Consider the following 26,432-nt stretch of genomic DNA (forward strand, 5'->3'; position numbering starts at 1 on the left):
CAGATCTAAAAAATATATTCAAATGAATCCTTACTGTAAACAAGGATTACAAAATCCTGCCTGGAATATATCTTTATCTGGTGATACTGAAAATATGTAACAATTGGTAGAGCATACACCTGAGCAATCAGAGTGGGCTTTTTTTTTTTTTTTTTTTTTTTTTTGTTTGAAACAGAGTTCCCCTGTGTCGCCCGGCTGGAGTGCAGTGGTAAAATGTCAGCTCACTGCAACCTCCACCTCCCACATTCAAGCAATTCTCCTGCCTCAGCCTCCCAAGCAGCTGGGACTACAGGCACCTACCGCCACACCCAGCTAAATTTTTTTTTTTTTACAGAATTTTACTCTTGTTGCCCAGGCTAGAGTGCAAATGGCATGATCTCGGCTCACTGCAACCTCCACCTCCCGGGTTCAAGCAATTCTCCCGCCTCGGCTTCCCGAGTAGCTGGGATTACAGATGCATGCCACCACGCCTGGCTACTTTTGTATTTTTAGTAGAGATGGGGTTTCACCATGTTGGTCAGGCTGGTCTAGAACTCCTGACCTCAGATCCACCTGCCTCAGCCTTGCAAAGTGCTGCATTACAGGTGTTAACCACCGCACCTGGCCAATTTTTGTATTTTTAGTAGCGACGGGGTTTCACTATGTTGGCCAGGCTGGTCTTGAACTCCTTACTTCATGATTTGCCCACCTCAGCCTCCCAAAGTCAGAGCAGACATTTATAGTAAACAATGCTCATATCAGACTGGCATCCCTAAAATATAGATTACCATCCACACCAGTCCTCCAGCCCAAAACAAAATATTTAGACTCAGCCCTTGAAGCTTAGCTCTTTTTCACAACAGGAAGACTCTTAGGCTGTAGAAATAGGTATAAAGTCAAGTTTTCCAAACCAGAATATTCCAAAGATTGTAAGATCTAGAAACCACACAGGCACCAGTCTACGGGGAGGAAGGAAGAAGTTCTTGCTGCTCCTCCCTGACCTCAGCACCCTACTTCCTGTCTGGTGCTCTGCTCTTTGACTCTAAAATCTCGTCCACATATCCCCTTTTCCTTTGGGCATACTCATGCATTCTCTTTTTTAACCTTCCCCAAAAGATGCATACTCATGCATTCTTTAAGATTTGCCTCAAAAGTCACTTCCTTCATGAAGTCTTTTCTCAAACCACCAAAACCACGAGGCAGTGTTTTGTTCATTTTTTCAACTAGTTTTTACTGGGCATCTGCTACGTTGCAGATCCTATTTGTAGCCCTGGCTTATCATTTACTGAACTATATGACAGCCATGTCTGTGGGTCTGACTCCGTGGCTGTTGAGTACAATCATCATTTAAAAATACGCTTGAAGGCCAGGAACACTGGCTAATGCTTGTAATCCCAGCATTTTGGGAGGCTATAATGGGCAGATTACTTGAGGTCAGGAGTAAGGGACCAGCCTGGCCAACATGACGAAATAACATCTCTACTAAAAATATAAAAATTAGCCAGTTGTGGTCACCTATAGTCCCAAGCTACTCAGGAGGCTGAGGCAGGAGGATCACTTGAACCCTGGAGGCAGAGGTTGCACTAAGCCGAGATTGTGCCACTGCACTCCAGCCTGGACAACAGAGCAAGACTCTGTCTCAAAACAAAACAAAACAAAACAAAACACACTTAAAAAGGCATTTTTTTTTCCATGTCGAGTGTTGCCTACTTTATGTTTTCTATAGCAATAGATATTCACTCACTCATTCCGCAGCCTGGTGCAGTGGAAGGATAAACTGTTTTCTTTTATGGTGCTTTGAGTTATTGTTTTATGGAAGTATAAACTTTGAAACCAGACAAGCTCAAGACTCTGGTCCTTTCCCTTGGTAGCTGTTTGACCTTGAACAAGTGACTTACCCACTCTGAGCAGTTTCTGCATCTGTAAAATGAAGATTAGAATGGTATCCTTTACAATGGCTGCTATGAGGATTAGATGAGCACATTGTAGAAGCTCCATGAATTTATGGCAAAGTGCTTTCTAATCTATAAAGAGCTACAAGAATCTGCATGATGATGTGTGGGCAGGTAGTACAGAAAAAAATAATTGTAGGATTAGCAAACTTGCAAACAAGTGACAATTATTTAAAAGTTAGAGTACAAAACAGCAGAAAAGCAAATGGATTTTCACAAAGTGTTTTTTCTTATGTTAGGAGGAAATCTAGTTGTTAAGTGCTTGATACATGTGCAAGAGGAAAACATCATCTGTCCACAAGTATAACCACCAGCACTGCTCAGTAAATACTAATACATGCATTTATTTTGTATTTTATTTTTGCTTTTTTTTTGAGACAGAGTTTCACTCTTGTTGCCCAGGCTGGAGTGCAATGGCGTGATCTCAGCTCACTGCAACCTCCGCCTCCTGGGTTCAAGCAATGCTCCTGCCTCAGCCTCCCGAGTAGCTGCGATTACAAGCGCCCACCACAAGCCCAGCTAATGTTTTGTATTTTTAGTAGAGACAGTGTTTCACCATGTTGGGCAGGCTGGTCTCGAACTCCTGACCTCAGGTGATCCACCCACCTCAGCCTCCCAAAGTACTGGAATTACAGGTGTGAGCCACCGCGCCTGGCCCCATACATTTAAACAAAATAAAATTCCTGGGTGTCCTGGGATAAATTGAAAGTGAGGATTAAGTTTATACAGAAGTTTATTTACTGATAACTAATTTCATAAACATCATAATAATGATAGTAGTGATAGCAACCATATTTTTACTACATATTTATATCAGGCACTTTACATACATTAGTTCATTTAATCCCTACAACCTCATAAAAGAGAAATGATCACTCCCTTTCCACTAATAAGGAAATAGAAGCCCCAAGAGGCAATGTGGCTTTCCCCAGATCACACAGAGCAAAGAGAGTGGGATGGAAATGCAAATCCAAAGTTTATTTCAAAAAATAAGTTATTTTGCTCCCCAAATTATACCAACCTCATGAATATTTCTCCTCCTAACATTTGCCTCCACAATCCCAGTTATAGTTCATCTTTCTGGTCAACAATGACTTCTTCATTTTTACCCAGAAATGCCCTGTCAGCATCATATTCCTGCATCTGCCTGTCATTTCCTGGCTTTGTAGTGGGATACAATTCATTTCCCTGTTCTTCAATTCCCCAAATGTCATCTTCCTCTTCTTTCTCCTTTTCCTTTTTCTTCTTAGCCTCTTCTGCCTACTTTCTTTTTTCAAATTCTTCATACAGTTCTCACCATTGCTTCTCTAGGTCCTGTTTAGAATGTGGAATTTCAAAATAATTTACAGAATATAAACAAAATTAACCAATAGAAATATCTGGTCTTCCCACAGTCTGTCTGTCTGTCTGTCTCTTTCTTTCTTTCTTCTTTCTTTCTTTCCTCTCTCTCTCTCTTTCTTGAGACAGGGTCTTGCTCTGTCACCCAAGTTCAAGTGCAGTGGCACCATCTTGACTCATTGCAACCTCTGCCTCCTGGGCTCAAGTGGTCTTTCCACCTCAGCCTCCTGAGTAGCTGGGACCACAGGCACACACCACTACACCTGGCTAATTTTTTTGTATTTTTTGTAGGGACAGGGTTTTGCCATGTTTCCCAGGCTGGTCTTGAACTCCTCGGCTCAGGAGATCCACCCACCTCAGCCTTTCAGAGTGCCTGGATTACAGGCGTGAGACACCGTGCCCAGCCTTCTCACAGTCTTAAGATTTCTGGGATAGTGTTTATTTACATACAAAGTTTCAGTATGTGTAGGGTGAATAGAAATGTGTGTGTGTGTGTGTATGTGGTTTGTTCATAAATAAAATTGGTTCCAATTCATCAAACATTTATTGAATGCCTACTGCATTGCTAACCATGGTGCTATAACAGGCAGTCTACACACATTATTTATATTCCTCACAGCAATGTATGAGGTATGTTACTTGTTCTACTTTCTAGATGAGGGATCTGAGGTTCGGACTTCCTTATACATTTCTTGTTGGTCTCCCCAAACTAAAAGTAAGCCCCATGAAGGTAGAAGCTTCTCTATTTTATTTCACTGCTATATCCCCAGCGTCTACAACAGTGCTTTGAACAGGTACTCAAGTACTTGTCAAGTGAATGTAAGGCTTAATAATAATAGCTACCATGTATTGAGCACTTATTATATACCAGAAACTTATAAGATAGAGGCTATCATTATTCTCCACTTGATGAAGAGAGGTAAAATAACTTGCCTGAATTCCTAAAACTACTAAATAATGGAGCCTGGATTTGAACTCAAGCAGTCTAGCTCCAAAATTCAAATTCTTAATCAATATGAAAAAGTGCCTTCACAAAACAACTTTAAATATAGTACTAAAGTAAAACAAGACAAAACCAGACTAAAAAGTATTAGAAGGTCTAATAATTTTTCCCAGAATGACCACTTCAATTTTTTTTTTTAGACGGTATCCATGCCATCACCCAGGCTGGAATCCAGTAGCCCGATCTCGGCTCACTGCAACCTCCACCTCCCAGGTTCAAGTGATTCTCCTGGCTCAGCCTCCTGAGTAGCTGGGATTATAGGCACAGGACACCATGCCTGGCTAATTTTTGTATTTTAGTAGAGACAGGATTTCACCATGTTGGCCAGGCTGGTCTCGAATTTCTGACCTCAAATGATCCACCCGCTTCGGCCTCCCAAAGTGCTGGGATTACAGGCTGAGCCACCGCACCTGGCCCTTGAATTTTTTTTTTTTAAAGGAAATACTAAGTATCAAAGTTCTTTAAAAAAAAAAAAAAACTGGCCGGGCGCGGTGGCTCACGCCTATAATCCCAGCACTTTGGGAGGCTGAGGCGGGTGGATCACGAGGTCAAGAGATCGAGACCATCCTGGTCAACATGGTGAAACCCCGTCTCTATTTAAAAATACAAAAAATTAGCTGGGCATGGTGGCGCGTGCCTGTAATCCCAGCTACTCAGGAGGCTGAGGCAGGAGAATTGCCTGAACCCGGGAGGCGGAGGTTGCGGTGAGCTGAGATCGCGCCATTGCACTCCAGCCTGGGTAACGAGCGAAACTCCGTCTCAAAAAAAACCAAAAAACAAAAACTCTTTTTTTGTGCCTGTGTTTTTGCAGGTGCTCCAAGCATAAGTTTAATCTGCCTATTGGATAATCAAGTACTGGCCACAAACCGGTTTTGAATGGACCTTCCTGCAGAACAAGGACATCTGGATAGAGCTTGTCACTGTCATGAGGCTATTGTTCCAAGTATCACTCCACCCATAAAATAGTTCTAGAAGGGCAGGGAAGCTGGTAAACAGCACGCATCACCTTCCTTCTTTCTTAGTCATCCATCAGAAAATAGGCTTATGCCAGTAATTTCAAGACTTTGAGAGGCTGAGGCAGGAGGATCACTTGAGCCTGGGGGGTTGAGTCTGTAGTGAGCTGTATTCTTATCCCCACACTTCAGCCTGTGCCACAGAGCAAGACCCTGTCTCAACAACAAAAACCAAAACAAAGCAAACAAAAAAATAGAAAAAGAAAATGAGCTCAGTAGCTCCCTTCTAGATCAATGCACTAGAGCAGGCAGTCTGACACACAAAAGGAGCATGGGAGGCCAGGAGTTTGAAACCAGTCTGGACAACATAGCAGGATCCCATCTTTAAAAAAATTTGTTTTTAAGTTAGCTGGGTGTGGTGGCACCCTTCCGCACTTCTGTAGTCGTAGCTACTCGAGAGGCTAAGGTGGGAGAATTGCTTGAGCCGAGTTTGAAGCAGCAGTGAACCACGATCAATGCCACTGCACTCTGTGCAGACAGAGCAAGACTCTGTCTCTTACAGATATAGATATAAATGTAGATACATATACATATATGCACACACAGAGAGAGAAAGAGAGAGAGAAAGAGAGAAACTGTAGGGAAAAATAGATGCATAATTGTAGCTGGAGACTTGAATAGCCTCCTCTCAGAACTGATACATCAAGGCTTGGATAGTATAATTACCATAATTCTACATCCTATATAAGAGTAGACTTTAGCATGTTAAAAATATAATAAACATGAAAAGTTAAATTATAAAGAAAAATATACGAGACTCTTATAGTTTGTGACTCAAAAGGGAAGGCAAACTTCAACAAGTCAAAGGCTGCTGATGACTCTGAGTACTTTATACTCTGAATCTCAGTTCCTACATCTGAAAAATAGCAGTAATAATATCTGTCTTGCTGGGTTGTTTTAGGGCTAAGTGGGATAACTTTTGGAAAGTGCTGACGGAGCTACAGGTGCAAAGTTATAGATGTCCAGTGAACATGAGTTCTTTCTCCCACCTCTCAGGGCCAAGTGACCAGAAATGAGACAAAGACTATGTGGCTGATTTTTGAAATGCAAAGAACAGTAAACAACTGAGGAGTCAGACATTTGGAATCCAGAGTGGGGGAATATCTTTTCTTATTCCCCAGGTCTTATTTCCAACTTCTTCAGCAAACTCTTCGTCATTTGTAAGAAAGAAATTGTCAAAGATGCTGCCTGATTTTGCCTGTTGAAGTGAAAACAATGGGATTATTAAAACTAGGTGCCTACATACACACCATGGAATGCTATGCAGCCATTAAAAAAAGGATGAGTTGATCTCCTTTGCAGGAACATGGATGAAGCTGGAAACCATCAATCTCAGCAAACTAACACAAGAACAGAAAACCAAACACCACATGTTCTCACTCATAAGTGGGAGTTGAACAATGAGAACACATGGACACAGGGAGGGGAACATCACACACTGGGGCCTGTTGGGGGTGGGGGAGTAGGCGAGGGATAGCATTAGGAGAAATACCTACTGTAGATGATGGGGTGATGGATGCAGCAAACCACCATGGCATGTGTATAACTTATGTAACAAATCTGCACGGTCTGCACATGTACCCCAAAACTTAAAGTACCTATCTATCTATATATATACACACACACATATATAAAGTATATATATACACACACACACACACACATATATATATAAAGTACATATATATAAAGTATATGTGTATATATATAATGTATATATATGCTTTATATATGTGTATATAAATAAAGTGTATATATATACATATATACGTGTATATATATATAAAGTATATATGTGTGTGTGTGTGTGTGTGTGTATATATATATGCTTTTTAAAGCCCTTCAACATTTAGGCACCTAGTTTATATATATTATATATATATATATATATATATATAAAAAGTATATATATGTGTGTGTGTGTATATATAAAGTATATATATGTGTGTATATATATATATAAAGTATATACATGTGTGTGTATATATATATAAAGTATATATATATATACACATTGGTATTTTAGTAGAGACAGGGTTTCACCATGTTGATTAGGCTGGTCTTGAACTCCTGACCTCAAATGATCTGCCCACTTCAGCCTCCCAAAGTGCTGAGATTACAGGCGTGAGCCATGGCGCCCGGCCAGATTCTGTACAATGTAGATCATGTACTATAGTTCTCTAGTTTTTAAATAACATTTTTAGTATTTACAATTAAAGGAAAAGATTAATGAAATCCATGGTCTATAATATTTTCCGTGTTTGTCTATCGAATGAGAAAGGAAGAGAATAGAAAGAGCACAAGTCATGGAGTCAGACCAGCTCAACCACATACTAGCTGTGTGATCTCAGGCAAGTTTGCTGAATCCCTCTGAGCCTATTTCCTTATAAGTAAAGCAGGGAAAATAACTCCCTGAAAGTAGTTTTGTGAGAATTAGCAATAATATATGCAAAGCACAGTGTCTAGCAGTTAACAGTCACTCAATAGATAGTATAGGTTATTATCATAACTTTTCAGTACCTGAATATGTTTCAAAAAGGGCAAAATGATGGTCATTTTGTAATTTTTACTTTTGCAGTATGCTAAATAAATCAAGTCAATTTATAAGAGTAGTTATATGACCAACAGAAAAGGCTGTGCTGTGAGTAATCCCATGTCCCTCCCCTAGGCTTTGAAAAAAAACCCTGCCTTGAACTCATGGAGATAGAGAGCAGAATGATGGTTACCAGGGACTGGGAAGGGTGGGAGCAGAGCCAGGGGCAGGGGGTAGTGAGTAGTGGAGATAGTTAATGGGTACAAAAACATAATTAGGTAATCTCAGAACTTTGGAGGCCAAGGTCAGGAGTTTGAGACCAACCTGGCCACATGATGAAACCTCATCTCTGCTAAAGATACAAAAAATTAGCTGGGCATGGTGGTGGTGGGTGCCTATAATCTAAGCTACTTGGGAGGCTGAGGCAGGAGAAATGCTTGAACTCAGGAGGCAGAGGTTATAGTGAGCAGAGGTCTCACCACTGCAATCCAGCCTAGGTGACAAAGCAAGACTCTGTCTCAAAAAATATATATATATATTTGATATTATATATCAAATTAGGTAGAATGAATAAGATCTAGTATTTATAGCACAACAAGATGGCTACAGTCAACAAATAATCTACTGTACCTTTAAAAATAACTGAAAGAGTATACTTGGGTTGTTTGTAGCACAAAGAAAGGATAAATGCTTGAGGTGACGGATACCCCTTTTACCCTGATGTGATTATTACATGTTGCATGCCTGTATCAGAATATCTCATGTAACCCATAAACATATATACCTACTGTGTACCCACAAAAATTGAAAATTGAAAGCAAAAACAAAAAGCCCTGCCTTACTGTTTCATGGCCAAAAATGTTTTCTTGTTTTTAATACAGAAGTTTTTATTTGGCTTACATTACCCAACCAACCCTGCCTCCAAGAGAAAAACAAAGGATAAAATAACCACTTTGAATAGAGATAATTATTTTGCTATAAGCCATTTTTAAAAAATTAGTTTTTAAAATTCCTTCTACATCTTTAAGATATTTTCTTACCTTTGGGATTTTTTTGAGTTGTCAGCAGTCTTGCTAAGATAACTGCCTATTTGTTGGCTTTTTTTCCCTACTTTCAGGAGAACTGCTCCTATCTCTCTGTTCTTTTTAGTGCCCCTTTGCCCCCATTGCCCTTACATTAAACTCATGGGCTATGAGAGTGCCAGTCCTACATCCTAACTGATGATCATGGTCTACTTATGCCTTCTCTGTAAAAGAACTTTTGTTCTTTTTCTGTTTGACTAAAGCCTAAGAACCTAAGAAATTTTTTAAAAGTTAATTCATTGCAAATTACCTGTGCTATCCCACTTGAGTAATAAAATGGAAAGACGACAGGTTTGGGCACTTGTTAGCGATACGCCCTGACAAGTCAAGTCTTCGGTCTCCTCTCTCAGTCATCAGTGTTCTCATCAGTAAAATGGTAAGTTCTACTACCATCTTGGCCTCACAGGGCTGTGGCATAGACCATATGGTGTGAGGGATATCAGTGTGCTTTGTAGCATTGAAACCACCTTTGCGAAAATTATGACAGTGAGAAAAATCTGACTTAGGAAAATTATAACAGTGAAAGAAATCTGACCTAATCAACTCTATCTTGCTTCACCTCCAAGCTGCCCTTGTTCATTCCTGGGCATAGGCCAAACTAACTATAGGAGACATTTAGTTTATAACCTAATTTAAAAAAAAAAGAGAGAGACAATAACAACAGCTTCCCGAAACAAACCCCCTACTTACTTGGGGACCAGACTGCCTTTGTAAAACTAACAAAATAGAAATTATGGCTCAGGAGTCATGTGGCCAGAGGCCACAAGATTCCTAACCTCCCCAATTCTCCTGAAGATAACATCACTATTGTAAAACCTAAGATTGGTATGTGTGGTATTTTTCCACCTCTGCATTCTGACCAGTTGACACTACCCAAACTGATAAACTGGCTTATCTGGTCTTGTGGCCTCCACCCAGGAACTGACCCAGCTCAAGAGGACAGTTTCAACTCTCTGATTTCACCCTCCACGGGACCAATTGGCATTCCCCATTCCCTAGCCCCCCTGCCTGCCAAGCTACCCTTAAAAAATCCTAGCCTCCAAATTTTCAGAGAGGCTAATATGAGTAATAATAAATTCCTATCCTTCTGCTTAGTCAGCTCTGCGTTTTTTAAACTCTTTCTCTGTTGTGAAAACTTGCTGTTCTCAGTGCTTCGGCTTTTCTGGGCAGTGGGCTAGATGAACCCATCAGGCAATGACATTATGGCTAGGTTATGCTCATTGTGGCTAGGTTATAGTCATTCCTTTAAAGGTCATAAGGAGTCCCAGCAGTAAAGAGGAGAATTTTCTTTGTTGTCTACCATCTCCTTCCAGCCTCTGTGCTGATTTAAAACAAAACAAAACAAAAACAATGAAGTCACTTCTACCTAAGGAAAAAAGATAAAAGAGTTGTGTTTGGAGGTGTCAGAACAGGGAACAGGAGCGGTCAGGGACTAGGCAGGAAAATTGACCATCTTACTAGGCTGGGACCAAGGAGGGATGGGGAGGATGACTGGGTTGCCAGAGCATCTGATGGCTGGAAATTGAGACAGGGACAGATGAGGGAATGCCCACCGATCTCCATGCTGAGAGTCAATTGGCTTTTCCAATAAAATGCAGGGACCTCATGTTAACCTGGATGTTCTGGGCTGGCTGAGTTGGGTGGATGGAGTAGGACCTGTGAGTGCCAGACCCAATTAGAAGTTAGAAGGAAACATGCTAGCAAGGGTAATGTCAGCATTGGGCAGAATTTTCCCTCTCTTTCTCTAATACATACACATACACACACCCCCCTCACAAAGTTAAGAGATAATGCTGGAATTTTAGAAATGTAGTCTCTTGGACTTCATTCCAGACTCACTGATCAGAAGCTGTATTTTAATAAGATCCCCCATTTTATTCATATACATATTAAAGTTTGAGAAACACTCCTCTGGCATGGTTTAAATTCTTCAAATACTAAGGTTTGCCTACTTACACAGGTTGTTAGAACCCAGAGCAATTAGTGTTAAGTAATTTTTAATTTTGTATATGAACAAAGATACAGTTTAAAATGTGTACCTTAGTGTTTTCAGTGGTGGGGGGAAGCATTTTAATGAAATAACCAGATTCGGCATATTAATATGCTCACATATGTTTACAAGATGTAGAAAGTTCTTGTTATGTATTAATAAGAGACAACTGTAAAGAAGAAATGACAATGCAAAGTGTCTACATTTTTCCCATAAGAGAGGAAGAAAAGAAAAGAAAAATACAATGTATCCCTTCCTTCCTTCCTTTCCTTCTGAACCCTTCCCCACTTCCCCACACATGCACCTGGTTATTTACATACATGACCTCCTTGTACGCCTATGTTGGTCTTCTTGAGCCAGAGAACCAAGAAAGTATAAACAAATAAAGTAGAAAATAAATAAGCCAACCAAGAAAGCTTCAAATAGAGGGTGTCTGTCCCAGAAACCTTCGGTGGCTCTGAACTGTAGACATCACTGATCAGAAATAGATTTCCATGGCCATGGGACTTTGCAGGATATGCACAAGAACAGGTGGCTGTGGCTTCCAAAGGCTGTTGTACAGTGGGTGTAACCATTACAGCAAAGGCTTTAGAGGCTGACAGACCTATGTTTGAATCGTGTCTCTACCATGCATTAGCTGTGCGTTCTTGGACATGTCACTTGGCATTTCTGAGTCTCGATTCTCTCAGACATAAAATGGGGAAATAATAAGGGATAATAATACTTACCTTACAAAGTTGTGAGAATTAGGGGAGGTAATGTAGGTAAAGCACTGACCCCAGGCCAGTGTTTAACAAAAGTGAGTTCCCTTCCTCTCCAGGGGAATTCTTCATCCAGGACTTTGTAGATTATAGTTTCTAGCAGATTCCTGGGAGGAATCATGGCCAAGGCCTTTACTCTGGAGCCTTGAGGCATTCTCTTTTCTCCTGATTTGGGGAGGAGTCCTCCATCTTTAGTAGTAAGTCTCAGAGAAGAAAGAGATGGAGAGGAGAAAAACTTTTCAAAGTTTTTCTTTGAAAAAGAAAGTATTTGTTCCCTCCTCTTTACCTTACAATTAGAGGAAAGATGCCTCGCAGAAAGAGGGAAGCTGGGTCAGGACTTATCATGGCTGGGGCAATCATTCCTAACATCTGTCCAGGGATTTTAATGTTTCAGAATTTTACCATGTCTCTGATTTCCTTTTATCCCTAGAACTACCTCCAAGGATCATATAGGACCAGCAGAAGCAGTATAAAGTATTGGAACTCTGAATCTGACATCAGAAAGACTTGCACCCGGCCAGGCATGGTGGCTCACACTTGTAATCCCAGGCCAAGGTGCTGGATCACTTGAGGTCAGGAGTTCGAGACCAGCTTAGCCAACATGGTAAAACACTGTTTCTACTGAAAATACAAAAATTAGGCAGGCATGGTGGTGCATGCCTGTAGTCCAAGCTACTTGGGAGGCTGAGGCAGGAGAATCACTTGAACCCAGGAGGAAAAGGTTGCAGTGCGCTAAAATTGCACCACTGCACTCTAGCATGGGTGACAGAGTAAGTGAGACTCTGTCTCAAACAAACAAAAAAAGAGCTGTATTTAGATTCTAGCCTTTCTATTTACCTTAATGGATATATGTCTTCAGGCAAATTATTTAACTGTTCTGAGCCTCTCTTTTTCACATTTAGAAGTAGGAGACTTCCTCAGTGTCATATTTTTACCTCCATCAATATTATTGATGCAGCCGGGTGTGGTGGCTCACGCCTGTAATCCCAACACTTTGGGAGGCCGAGGCGGGCAGATCATGACGTCAGGAGTTCCAAACCAGCTGATCAACATGGTGAAACTCCATTTCTACTAAAAATAAAAAAAATTAGCTGGGCGTGGTGCTGTGCGCCTATAATCCCAGCTACTTAGGAGGCTGAGGCAGGAGAATTGCTTGAACCCAAGAGGCAGAGGTTGCAGTGAGCCGAGATCATGCCACTGCACTCCAGCCTGGGTGACAGAGTGAGATTCCATCTCCAAAAAATAAAAAATAAATATTATTGTTGCTTGATGATATGGGACCTGAAATTTACCACGTGCTTAAATAATTTTTTGTTATTCAGATTCACTGATTTCAGGTAAATCAGAAGAACAAGCAACATGAATAGAAATATGTAGAAAATGCTATTATGCTGAAGCATAATTGTTGTTCAGAAGTCCAGCATCTGGTGCACTTAACAATAGAGAATATATTAAATTCTTTCCAAAATAAAAAAAAAAGTAGCAGACTTCATAGTAAAAATTAAATGGCATTTGCAAAGTCTTTAATACAGTATTTTGTACATGAGAGGGACTCAGTAAATTTTAGTAACTATTATAATTATTAGGAAGAATAATACTTCCCCCATTTAAAAGATCAGCAGTCTGAGGCTTAGAAAGACCATGACTTATTCAAGTCTTGTGATTTCCAGCCTGAGGCTCTTTCTACTTTGTGAAAACTGAGAGACTGTGGCTCGTCGGCTCTGAACCCAGAGGGCTTTACCTGCCAAAGGTCCAGGCCGAGAACACTGATGTTATAATAGTGACAAATAGTGGGATCAGGCTTATATTGAGTGTTGTCTATTTCTGGATGAATCCACTCCCCTGGTAACTGGGATCGTCAATGATCCGAGGTTTCCATTGTCCCTAAGCAAAGAACCAAATGGTGAACATGGCATTAGTATTTTGTCATTCTTCTGATCTCATGCAATCAGAAAGGCCAATTGATATGGTTTGGATCCGTGTCTCCACCCAAATCTCATGTCGAACTGTAATCCTCAATGTTGGAGGTGAGACCTGGTGAGAAGTGATTGGATCATGGGGGCAGAGTTCTCATGAATGGTTTAGCACCATCCCCCCTTGGTACTGTACAGTGAGTGAGTTACCATGAGATCTGGTTATTTTTAAAGTGTGTAGCACCCTCTCCTTTCTCTCTTGTTCTTGCTCCCACCATGTGAGACACCCTACCATCACCTTCTACCATCACTGTGGTTGCCTGAGGCCTCCCCAGAAGCTCATGCCGCCATGCTTCCTGTATAGCTATATCCTGCAGAACCATGATCCAATTAAACCTCTTTTCTTTATAAATTACCCAGTCTCAGGTATTTCTTTATAGCAATGCAAGAATGGACTAATATACCAATCAATTTGTAAGGCAGTTGTGTATTAGACATAAGGATTCATAGAAGGATTCCAGAAGCTTCTTTCCTTTTCTTTGAGTTAATGTGCAAGACTCTTTCAAGTTCCCCTTGCTACCCAGAGGAGGCCAAGCGAGGTGGCAGGGACCCATTCTGAGCTTGGCCCCTTCTCTGCACCAGCTCATTCATGAAATAAAGAAAATGTAGCAGCCGTGATTATATAGTGGTTAGTACTCTGCGTTGTGGCTGCAGCAACCTCAGTTCGCATCCGAATCACGGCACCAGAAAAAAAGAAAAGAAAAAAAAATTAAAAAAGAAAATGTAGCTTCTCAGAGAACATCATCTGAGTATCCTGGCAACTGAAGCCATTCTCTTCCTGGTGTGTAGTGTAGGAAATTGTGGCCAAATAAGATCATGTTGCTTCAGTCAGTTCTACCTTTGAACAATTTGACACTGATTCCTTTTGTTCTTCTTGGTTCTAACATGAGGTCAGGAGTTAGCTCTTAAAAATAAGTGTCCCAGCTGGGCACGGTGGCTTACGCCTGTAATACCAGCACTTTGGGAGGCCGAGGCAGGTGGATCACCTGAGGTCAGGAGTTCGAGACCAGCCTGACCAACATGGTAAAACCTCATCTCTCCTAAAAAATACAAAACTTAGCCACATGTGGTGATGTGCACCTGTAGTCCCAGCAACTCGGGAGGCTGAAGCAGGAGAATCGCTTGAACACAGGAGGCAGAAGTTGCAGTGAGATGAGATCATGCCACTGCACTCCAGCCTGGGCAACAGAGCAAGACTCCATCTCAACAATAATAATAATAATAGTAAGTGTCCCTTGGTTGGGTGCAGTTGCTCACACCTGTAATCCCAGCACTTTGGGAGGCCAAGGCGGGTGGATCACTTGAGGTCAGGAATTTGAAACCAGCCTGGCCAATAGAGTGAAACCCTTTCTCTACTGCAAATAGTCCCAGCTACTCTTGGAGGCTAAGGCACGAAAATCTCTTGACCCAGGAAGTGGAGGTTGTAGTGAGCTGAGATCACGCCATTGCACTTCAGCCTGGGTGACAGAGCAAGTCTGTCTCAAAATAAATGAATAAATAAATAAAATAAAAAGAGTCCCTACCCCCTACCATTTTTGGCTCATTCATGTCCTACCCTTTCTCCTTCTGGCCTATTTCTAAGACTTCCAGTTCCTGACCCCAAACCCATGTCCTATTTTGACCATATTCCTGTGACTGGCTGCTTTCCACTACTCTGGACAAACTCTAGGCCCAGGGCTGCTTGGCCCTATACCTGTCAATGTTGACCTTTACCAGCCCACCCTATCCCACATAGGCATATCCCTGAGAGCAGGGCTCAGATGAGGCTACAATCTTATTTGGGGGGTTTAAGGAAAGGGAGGATGACCACAGAATCTCAGAATTTCTGTTTCATCAATTAAAATTTACATCTCTTTTGTCTCATTTCTCATACCCCTTGGAAAGAGAGACCCCTCTCTTCCCTCACCTTGTACTTTGAGTTTGGTATCAGAGGCCTTTCCCACTCCCCATCCATAGCCTCATTCCAGTTGTCTGGCTTCTTGGCCTCTGGATCCAGGATGTATTCAAAATCTTCCCAGTCCTAAAATGAAATGTTCCTTCATGAGGATAGATGCATAGGCTGTGATGAAACTGGGGTCCAGACTGGGCGTTGTGGCTGACATCTGTTATCCCAGCACTTTGGAGGCCAACGCAGAAGGACTGCTTGAGCCCGGGAGTTCAAGACCAACCTGGGCAATATAATGAGACCCCATCCCTACCCAAAAAACTTTAAAAATTAGACAAATGTGGTGGCATGAACCTGGAGGGAGTATCTCTTGAGCCTAGGAAGCAGAGGTCACAGTGAGCCATGATCACCCCACTGCACTCCAGCCTGGGTGACAGAGCAAGACCATCTCAAAAAAAAAGAAAAAGAAAAACGATAGAAAGAAAAGAGGCTGGGCGCAGTGGCTCACGCCTGTAATCCTAACACTTTGGAAGGCTGAGGTGGGTGGATCACGAGGTCAGGCAATCAAGACCAGCCTGACCAACATGGTGAAACCTGTCTCTCCTAAAAATACAAAAATTAGCTGGGCATGGTGGCACGTGCCTATAATCCCAGCTACTGGCATGGTGGGGCAGGACTGAGACAGGAGAATCACTTGAACCCAGGAGGTTGAGGTTGCAATGAACCAAGATAGTGCCACTACACTCCAACCTGGGTGACAGAGTGAGACTCCATCTCAAAAAAAAAAAAGAAATAAAAAAAAGAAAAGAAACGGGAGTCCAGAGTGCTGTCAGGCTGGACCTGGCTCCTTTCCTCTGCCCCCTCCCATCATCATCTATATGAAGGTCCAGCTCAGGACCTGTAAACAAATGCAGGGCAGAAAAGAAAGAGGCTTTAAACACTTCCAATCCCTCCTCCTCTGGGTTCACTATCACTTTGACCTTGAGTTCTCTAAGCTTAAATAAGATGGGAATTTTCCTTGTCTCTGGTCACAGCCTCCCCCACAATCATGAGCCTTTACTGTTATAACAGATCCCTCTTCTTGAAGGCTGCTTGATGACCTGCTTTGTATCCTGGTAAGCTCCCAGGTCTGTGTCAGTTTTTCCTTGTACCCCAGGACTCTCTCATTTCCCAAAACAGAGGTCTACAAGTTGTCACAAACAGCCTACCCCAACTTTTATATTTCTATTGCTGTGGAGCCTCCAAGGCTTTGCTCTGTCTCCCTGGCAGTTCGCTTTGGTTGTGACCATTTGTGCAGATTGACTGAAGGCTTCCATGCCAGCCCACCAAACTCACAGTCATTTAACACAACTGTAATTGGTAAAGTTCTCTGGTTCCTAGCCTGTCCCAGTTGTTTTATGATTCCTAAGATAGACAGTTAGCATCCTATCCTGGGGGCTATTGTTGTGACAGTGCCCTGCCAATTTAATCAGGTTCCATCTTCCCTTGGTCCACTCATAGATGACATAGAGGCCTGCAGCCTCTCCACTGACTCTGAGCCCTGAAGCCAAGGCAACCCCGACTACATCAGGTGCATGGTCCTCACCAGGAGGGGAGGGTCCATGTTTAGCCTTCCTACCCTAAACCTGCCTTCTGGGCCTGGCAGCAACCTAGCCCCTTATTTTTCCATGGTGCTGAAGGCCCAGACACTTTGCCTGATCATCTGCCTTAATTCTCTTACTACACCTTCCTCCCCCAAGGATTGGGGCCCTTTACTAAATCTCCCTAGACATGGCTAGGTAACTGCCCATCTCTCTGCAGGCCTCTCTTTAGGGACTGGACTCTAGCTGCCTGGTCCCATGCTGACCCCTGCCTAACCTCAAGCATCTCTTCTGCATGACACTGACCCTGTTCTGACCTGCAGAGTAGCAATATGGTGGGTGACGCCCTTCCTGGCCTGGCTCCAACAGACCTTTCCAACTTTATCTCCTACCATGCCCCCACTGGAACCTTATGTTCCTCAAATACTGAACTACTGCTTTCAGTTCTTTACATAACCATGTTACTTCCCACCTAACCACTATGCCTTTGCTCCTGCTATTCCTTGGGTCTGGAATGTCTTCCCTCCACCCCAGTTTCCCACTTAATTTTCTCTAACACATCGGTTGTTTGAAATTCAGCATATTATCATCATATAAAGGCCACACATTAAGGACTTCCTATACGCCACGCACTACATTATGTATTTTTTCTTAGTTCATTTAATCTTCACAGTAACCTTCACACACAAATATTATAATAATCTCTGTTTGCAAAATTGACTTTCACAGCAGTTATGTCCCTTGCACAGGGTTAACCGTTAGTAGGATGGGATCCTATAGTTAGAAAATGGTAGTGCTCAAACCCATATCTGCCTGACCCCAGAGTTTATGTTCCCAATTCCTAGGTTAACTCACTCACTCAAGCATTTCCTTCTCTTTCCCAGACTATTGCCTTTCCCAGACCAACCCAGGATGGGCTGAGATCCTCTTTTGGGCTCTCACAGGCTTGCCTCCCTGGCTCTCAGCACTGATCACATATTTTGATCTTTGTTTTCTTATCTGCCTCCCTTACTAGATTCAGAATCCCTAGAGTGCAAGGGTTATTCTATTCATAGCTATATCCAGTGCAGCTTTCCAGAATAATAATGAGCCAATGAATATACTCCACACATTCCCCATATTGATAACTTAAGAGTCAAAAAGATGTAGTTTCAAATCTTGGTTCTAACACATATGTGCTTGGGCAAGTTACTGTGTTTCCTAAGCATCAGTTTCCTTATCCACAAAAGAGGGATCATAACACACTGTTCATAGAGCCTGCTGGATACCCAACAAAGGTAAGTGGCTGCCCTCTTCCCTCCATGCCTCTTTGGAAAGCAGTATCTAGCTGAACATCTCCTTGAGGAATTGATGTCCCCAGTCTCTGTCCATCATTCCCAGCCTCTTTCTCCTATCTCCTCAGCCGAGATCCCACCTGCTTCCCAGCTAAACACCCTCTGATCAGGTTTCTTGTCTTCTGGATCTTCTATGTGCAGGCGTTCATCCCATTTCCTTGGTTTCCGGGCATAGGTGTCTTTTATTTTCCTGAGAGGCAAGAAGTCCCAGTCCTCCTCCAGATCCCCAGCTGCCACCTGCTGGTTGTCAATTTTGACCTCATAGGTAGCACTGGGGCGAATAATCAGAGTGTACAGGTGAGTGTCTTTATTGATCTATAAAAGGAATGGGGGAATATTTCAGTTCCATTTTGAACATCTTTATTTGTTATTTTTATTTTTATTTTGAGACAGAGTCTTACTCCGTTGCTGACGCTGGAGTGCAATGGTGCAATCTTGTCTAACTGCAACCTCCGCATCCTGGGATCAAGCAATTATCCTACCTCAGCCTCCCAAGCAGCTGGGATTATGGGCCCCCGACACCATGCCCAGATAAATTTTTTTTTTGTATTTTTAGTAGAGACGGGGTTTTGCTATGTTTGCCAGCCTGGTCTTGAACTCCTGACCTCAGGTGATCTACCCGCCTTGGCCTCCCAAAGTGCTGGGGTTACAGGTGTGAGCCACCGTGCCTAGCCTTGAACATTTTTAGGTCCCAAGCATTAAATGCACCAGAACTTCAGTTCCCTGAATGCCACCTCCCACATAGTCACAAACCCACCTTACCACACTCCTTAACTTGTTTCTCTGGTTAGCCCTATAGGGATTATGGGTCTCTTTCCCTAGGAAATACTCCTCTGGTCTCCCTAACCTTCATCCTTCCCTGCACTGCAGCTCTTATCATTCTCTGATCTTACCTGTCTTTCTGTGTGTCTCACTAGACTGTGAGCAGGAGTCATATATGATTTATCTGTTGTGTCTGCAGCTTCCAGCATGAGGCCTGCCCCAGAGGAGGACCTCAGAGAGCCACTTCATGTTACAGCCTTTGTACAGTCTTGCTAAAGAAGGCCTTGGGTGTGAAACGCTCATTCTCCAGTGACTCCTGTGGGCTTTTCTAGACTTGATTCATGCCTCTCTCCATGCTCCCGCTTGCAGTGCTACTCTTTCTCAAGTCACTTTAACTTTTCTCCTGTGATTATCTTTTTTTTTTTTTTTTTTTGAGATGGAGTCTTGCTCTGTTGCCAGGCTGGAGCACAGTGGCACAGTCTTGGCTCACTGCAACCTCTGCCTCCTGGGTTCAAGTGATTCATCCGCCTCCGCCTCCCAAGTAGCTGGGACTACAGGCGCATGCCCAACGCCCGGCTAATTTTTGTATTTTTAGTAGAGACGAGGTTTCACCATGTTGGCCAGGATGGTCTCCATCTCTTGACCTTGTGATCCACCCGCCTCGGCCTCCCAAAGTGCTGGGATTCCAGGCATGAGCCACTGCACCCGGCCCCTCCTGTGATTATCTTTTCTAGGAATTCAGTTCTCCCTAAAATTGTCTCACCACTTCACAAGATCAAGCCATGTTCCTCTTTCAAAGCACAGCTCAGGAGAAATCTTCTCGAGAAAGTATTTCCTAATCCTCCAGGTTGGGTAGGGGTCTGCTTCTGTGCTCCCACAGATGTCAATCATACTAGGTAGTCACTTTGCTTGACTCTTACCTTCACTGACTGTGAGTTCTGTGAAGTCACAGGCCACATCTGGCCCACTCTATCCCCAGCCTAAGGCCAGCACGGAGTTAGTATTTGCTGAATCCCTGTTGAGTTGCTAATGAAATCCACCTACTATCCTCTAGCCAACCTAGGTGTCTCTAACTTGATGTTACTATGATAAACTGACCCCCCTCATCCCATTTCTAAGCTCAACACTCCCCCCCACCCCGCCATCTTCTCCCATGTCTAGCAGTGGGGAACCGGGCCATGCCAAGCATTGTTCCACAAGAGGACCTCATGTGACTCCTTAGGCTTTTGGATCAACTGCTCTTTTATGAAATCCTGCAATTTACAGCATTTCTCTAGATCTACTTTTTAATCTGTAAAATGGAGATGACAGTATTTAATTTATAGGATTTTTGTAAGGATCAAATGAGATAACACATAGAAATACATCTCCTTTCCCTTTGGCTGTGGACCAGCACACACTCACCCTGCACTTGATGGTCTTCTTGTTCTCATGGTATTTCCCTTGGTAATGAAGGATGACCTGTACTTTGTTGTTGCCAAAGCCACAGATGTCAGGGCCTGGAAATTAAGCCCCAAAGCATAATTTCACATTACTTTAAGGCAGTTTGCCTGGTCTAAGACCAAGACGCAAGACAAATACAGCATGTGTATTAATCAGGATCCCTGCAGGAAATAGATGGCACACTCAAATTTGGGATTATTTGAGAAGGATATAAAAAAATGACTATTTACAAAGGCAGGGGGCAGGACATTGTGAAAACAAAGTATAGTGCTATGCTCAGGGCTAGCAACAATGGGGTTCTGCTCCTAGGCCTGAAGGGGCTAGAAGGAGTGATTGCCAGAGCCTGGAAGAAAGAGTCCTGTGGAAAAGACAGGCAGGAGAGAAGCTGACTTTCAGTTGAGGAATGCAACTCTCTTCTCCACCTCTGATCTCCTCCCTCCCAACCAGAAACCCCTTCTGCGCCAGGCATTTTATACCATGTCGTTTAATTCTTACAACAAGTAGGTGTATCCCTTACTTTTAGCTGGGAAAATTGTGGCTCTGAACAGTTAAGCAGGTCGCTCAGTCAAACAGCTAATAAGTAGCATTGTTGGTATTCAAACCTAAGCCTACCTAGAAACAGAGCCTGGAGCCCTTTATGCTTTGTGAAAACTCTAGAGGGAACTCTAGAGTTGATCAGTGTCTCTGAGCCCAGAAACTCTTATCTGTCAAAGGTCAGGAATAGATTATTTTATTTTATTTTATTTTTTGAGATAGTCTTGGTGTCTCGCTCTGTCACCCAGGCCAGAGTGTAGTGGTGCAACCTTGGCTCACTGCAACCTCTGCCTCCCTGGTTCAAGCAATTCTGCTGCCTCAGCCTCCTGAGTAGCTGGAATTATGGATGCCCACTACCACACCTGGCTAATTTTTGTATTTTTTTTAGTAGAGACAGGGTTGCACCATGTTGGTCAGGTTGGTCTCGAGCTCCTGACCTCAGGTGATCCACCTGCCTCAGCTTTCCAGAGTGCTGGGATTATAAGCATGAGCCACTGCACCGGGCTTTAACTTAATTTTCAACCTTATCTCCCATGTTACCACTCTCTGACTAACCAAAACACACACGTGCTTAAGTAAGAGCTGGAATGCCCCAAGTTACATATTTAGGTTACAGATGCAACACCTTGGACATATTTCAGATGCTTAAAAAAGGTCACTTCCCTGACCTCCTGTGCCTTTCTCTCACTGAGACAGAGTACAGTGCCTTATTGTTGTGTACCTTTGAGAGGGTCTACATAGCTGATGACCTCCTTCTCCTTGTCTGAGAACTGGAGAATGTCTCCCTGTGCTGTAGATTTCTTAATATGGTACCTATCTCTGTGGTTTATTTATATTAACATTCAGGTTGACAGTTGCTTTTTTCAGGTCTTTGAAGAGTCCTACTGCATGGAGGCAGGGGTGGAGCTATCATATTAGACATGTTTTGTTCCAAGTGAATCTGAATGTTTTCAACAACTACAATGAGCTGTCATTAGGACCTAATGGAGCTGACAATGACTGCTATCAGAGAGCTTACCACACATGATGTAATACTTGGATCCTGAGTGTATATCCTCCTGGTTCAGGGTGGCAGGAAATAGTTTCATGTACCTGCTACCACAATCGATGCTTTGCTCATGTTTTACTGAAAACTGAACCACCAAGGTCTCATTCTCATTGCTGAATGGCTTAAACCTGGTTGAGAGGGCATAAAACTTGGCATCTTCACTGGTCTGAAGACCTAGGAGCAGAGAGCAACAGAGTCTTCAGGCTTAAATACCCAAAAAGGAGCCAGAGAGATCGAGCACTTGACCTCACCAATCTCTGGTATTTTCTTGCACACATTCTTTTATTCAAGCCTCAGAGCAACTCTGCAAAATGAGCATTATCTCCACTTTACAAATCAGGAGGCTGAGTCATAAGGAGGTGAAGTGGCCTGCCTAGGGCCAAGTAGCTAATAAGGAACCAAGCTGGAGTTTTAAGCCCTGTTTGTCTGATTCTTTCCCCATACCACGCTACCTCTGATTTTCAAGAGATACTTGAAGACTGTTCTACAACTTTACAAAACAAAGACCTATTTTTCTGAGGCTCCCCTGGGTGACCAGAATGAGGTTCTGCCATACAAAAGTTCTGTGGTAGAAAAAGGCCCTGTACTTTCAGGACATCTTTCTACCACAGTCTCGTAGATCAAATAGTAATCATTGCTAACATTCACTGAACACTTACTTGTTACCAGACAATGTGTGTCATTCACATGTATTACTGTACTTCATCTTCATAATAACCCCATGAAGTGGATCCTCCTAATTTCCCTGCTTTATCTTGACGTCATTGAGGCTATTGCACTTGTGCAGGATCACTCAACCAGTTCATTTAATTCTAGAGCCTCCACCCTCAACCATAAGACTTTACTTCCTCCTCCAGAGACTATCAGGGCAATAAGAGATCTCAGATCCTTTCTAGTCTAACCACATTATTTTATAGATGAGCAAACTAAGCCCAGAGAGGGAAAGTTACTCATCCAAGATCATTGAGTCACAAAGAAAATCATGCCATGCAAGCCAAGTCTCCTGACTTCCAGGCTACTGGTCTTTCTATACTTCCAAGCTGCTGCCCAGCTTACTGGTTAGGGCTCTGTTAACTCTCCGAGTTTCAGTTTTTCATCAGCAAAATGTGGATAATTATTCCTGTCTCATAGGATTCCTGGTGAAGGTCAAGTGAGTAAGAGATTTGAGAAGTATTTTGTAAACTGTGAACATAAAATGCAAGGGGGTATCATTATTTGTACTTGGTAAGGGTTCTTCCCTTTTTTTTTTTTTTTTTTTGAGACGGAGTTTCGCTCTTGTTGCCCGTGCAGGAGTGCAGTGGCGCAATCTTGGCTCACTGCAACTTCCACCTCCTGAGTTCAAGCGATTCTCCTGCTTCACTCTCTCAAGCAGCTGGCTTACAGGTGCCCGCCACCGCGCCCAGCTAATTTTGTATTTTTAGTAGAGATGGGTTTCACCATGTTGGCCAGGCTGGTCTCGAACTCCTGACAGGCATGAGCCACTGTGCCCGGCCAGGTCCTTCCTTATGATCCCACAGCTCTCTGTACTTTCCTGGGATACACTATGTTGAAACTAGGTTTATTTCAGTCTCTTTGAATAATGTTTAGCTTCTGAGGAACAGGGGCATCTTTATATTCCCTGAATCTGGAACAGGACCTGGCATAGAAGAAAGGCTCAATAAATATGTGTTAAATTACACGGAAGAATCACAGGTCCTAATTTAGACATCTCATAAACATTTATTGTACATCAGGCTCTGTGGTAAACACTTTCATATCTGACATTATGCTAGCAGCTGTCTACATTTTAAAGAATATGCTTGGCCTGGCATGATGGTTCATGCCTCTAATCCCAGCACTTTAGGATGTTAAGGCAGGAGGACAGCTTGAGGCCAGGAGTTCAAGACCAGCATGGGCAACATAATGAGACCCTGTCTCTACAAAAAAATTTAAAAATATTGGACATGGTGGTGCATGCCTGTAGTCCTAGCTACTCCAGAGGCTGAGGTGGAAGAATCACTTGGGCCCAGGAGTTCGAGGCTGCAGTGAGCTATGATCACACCATTGCACTCCAGCCTGGGTGACAGAGCAAGATCCTGTCTTAATCAAAACAAAACAAAATTAAACAAAGTATGCTTACTTCCCCCAAAGACCCCAAGGAGAGCTAGAATAACCAGGGCAGACTTCATGGAGGAGGAGTGTGCACAAGGGAAAGAGCACCAAACCTGCAGGCGGAAGACCAAGTTTTGAGTCTCTATTCTGCCAAACCCTGCCTTGTAGCCCAATTCCATCCGCCTTCTCTCTGGGCTTCTTTTGTAACCCAGGGCCCTTCCAGAGAACCAGGAGGAATCTAATGAACCTCAATGGGATACAACGTGAGTGGCAACAACCAAGAAATCACACTGAGAGGAGATGGGTGGCTGAGCAGACTACCCTCACTGGCATCACCAGGGCACAGCATCCTGTGGGTCATGCCGTCTCCAATTTCTCTCTACTCTGGAAACAGTTTTCCCTTTAATACCCTTTAGTACTCAGGAAAGAGTGGATTTGAAATTTAAAATTCTCAAGCCAGTTCATAATTCTCTCCTTTAATTAATATGAAAATGAGATTCATAACAGTAGCCAGGAGGAAGAGGATGGGAAATCACTTCAGGGAATGATCAATGGATTCTACTTAGAAGCAGAAGCTTTCTCAAGCCTGCAGAATTTGTCCTCAGAGCTCACCCTTCCTCCACAGTATTAGTTGGCTCTTAACAAAAGTCCTGTCTAATAAGCATGGCAGGCGATGGTTATTATCTCCATCTAGTATTGAAGCTCAGAGAAATAAGAATTGCCAAAATGACGTGGCTAGTAAGTCGTGGGAGTCAGACCTAGGTCCGTCTGCTCCACTCTCCGTCACACTAAGCTGCCCTAGGGAAGAACAACATTTGGATGTTATACAGTGCCTTCCCCTGTTTCAAGTGCAGCGTGCTATTTTTAAAATCCTAGGGGGTTGGGGAAAGCAGCATAGTCCAGCAATAATGAATATAGTCCCTAGAGTCAGACCCAGAATCAGGTTCTACCTCTTGTCAGCTGTGTATATAACCTTGGGCAAATAACTCAACCTCTCTGAGGCTCCTCTGAAAAACTGGAAGAATAATAGTAATCACTTATTAAAGTTGTTAGGAAGACTAACGGGGATGTGTGTGAGGGCTTAGTTTTGAATGTCTATTATTCAATGAATGGACATATTATTTTTGTGGAGAGTTCATTCTTTTCCATCTACTAATTTTTTATTTTAGGAAAGAGAAAGGAATTGGGTGGGCTGGGCACAATAGCTCACACCTGCAATGCCAGGATTGTGGGAGGCCAAGGCGGGCGGATCAACTGAGATCAAGAGTTCAAGACCAACCTGGCTAACATAGCAAAATCCTGTCTCAACTAAAAATACAAAAATTAGTCGGGCATGATGGCACAGACCTGTAGTCCCAGCTACTCAGAAGGCTGAGGCTGGAGAATCACTTTAACTGAGGAGGCAGAGGTTGCAGTGAGCCAAGATCATACCACTACACTCCAGCCTGGGTGACAAAGCGAGACTCTATCTCTGAAAATAAAAAAAAGAAAAGAAAAGAAAAAAACGAAATGGATTGGATGATTGGGTGATCACGGACAAAAACAATTGTATAAAAGTCAGAATTTTCCCAATCAATTAGTATATTAATATACAATAATTATATGTGCTAATACTGAGTTCCAGTATTTACCTTTATCTTTTTCTTTGTCTCCATAAAATTTACCTGCAGTGAGCTGAAATTTACCATAATATGGCTGATGTTTAGACTGCATCCATCATTTTTTCCATTCACCTATGGAGTAAAGGAGAAAAAAAAGAAACATGTTTTCTTAAAGACAAAGCGTGGTTATTACTGACCAAGGCTTACAGGAATGGTAAGGGTATGTCAAGGGATGACTCCAATATTCCTGAAGTTCCTCTCATTGTCCAATTGTCTGAATCCGACTATTTGTATACTACCATGTGGAGTCGATTGAATACCAAGTAGTTGAGGCACTTACATTTTAGTACCCTACCCCGCCCTCCTCCATGACAGTTAAGAGCTGAAAATCACCATGGGAATGTATGGTTGAAAGGCATGAAACAGGCTGGGCGCCGCGACTCACACCTGTAATCCCAGCACTTTGGGAGGCTGAAGCAGGCAGATCACAAAGTCAGGAGTTCGAGACCAGCCTGGCCAATATGGTCAAA

At 42.8% G+C, this 26,432-nt stretch overlaps 1 pseudogene; it reads right to left on the reverse strand.

The window, feature by feature from the left end:
• Positions 1-2,996: 2,996 nt before the first annotated feature.
• Positions 2,997-26,014, reverse strand: LOC105705160 (calreticulin-like; annotated as a pseudogene).
• Between the last annotated feature and the right edge of the window lie 418 nt (positions 26,015-26,432).

Source organism: Aotus nancymaae, unplaced genomic scaffold (assembly GCF_030222135.1).
Source record: "Aotus nancymaae isolate 86718 unplaced genomic scaffold, 86718_ANA_hifiasm-v0.15.2.pri h1tg000007l, whole genome shotgun sequence".
NCBI lineage: Eukaryota > Metazoa > Chordata > Mammalia > Primates > Aotidae > Aotus > Aotus nancymaae.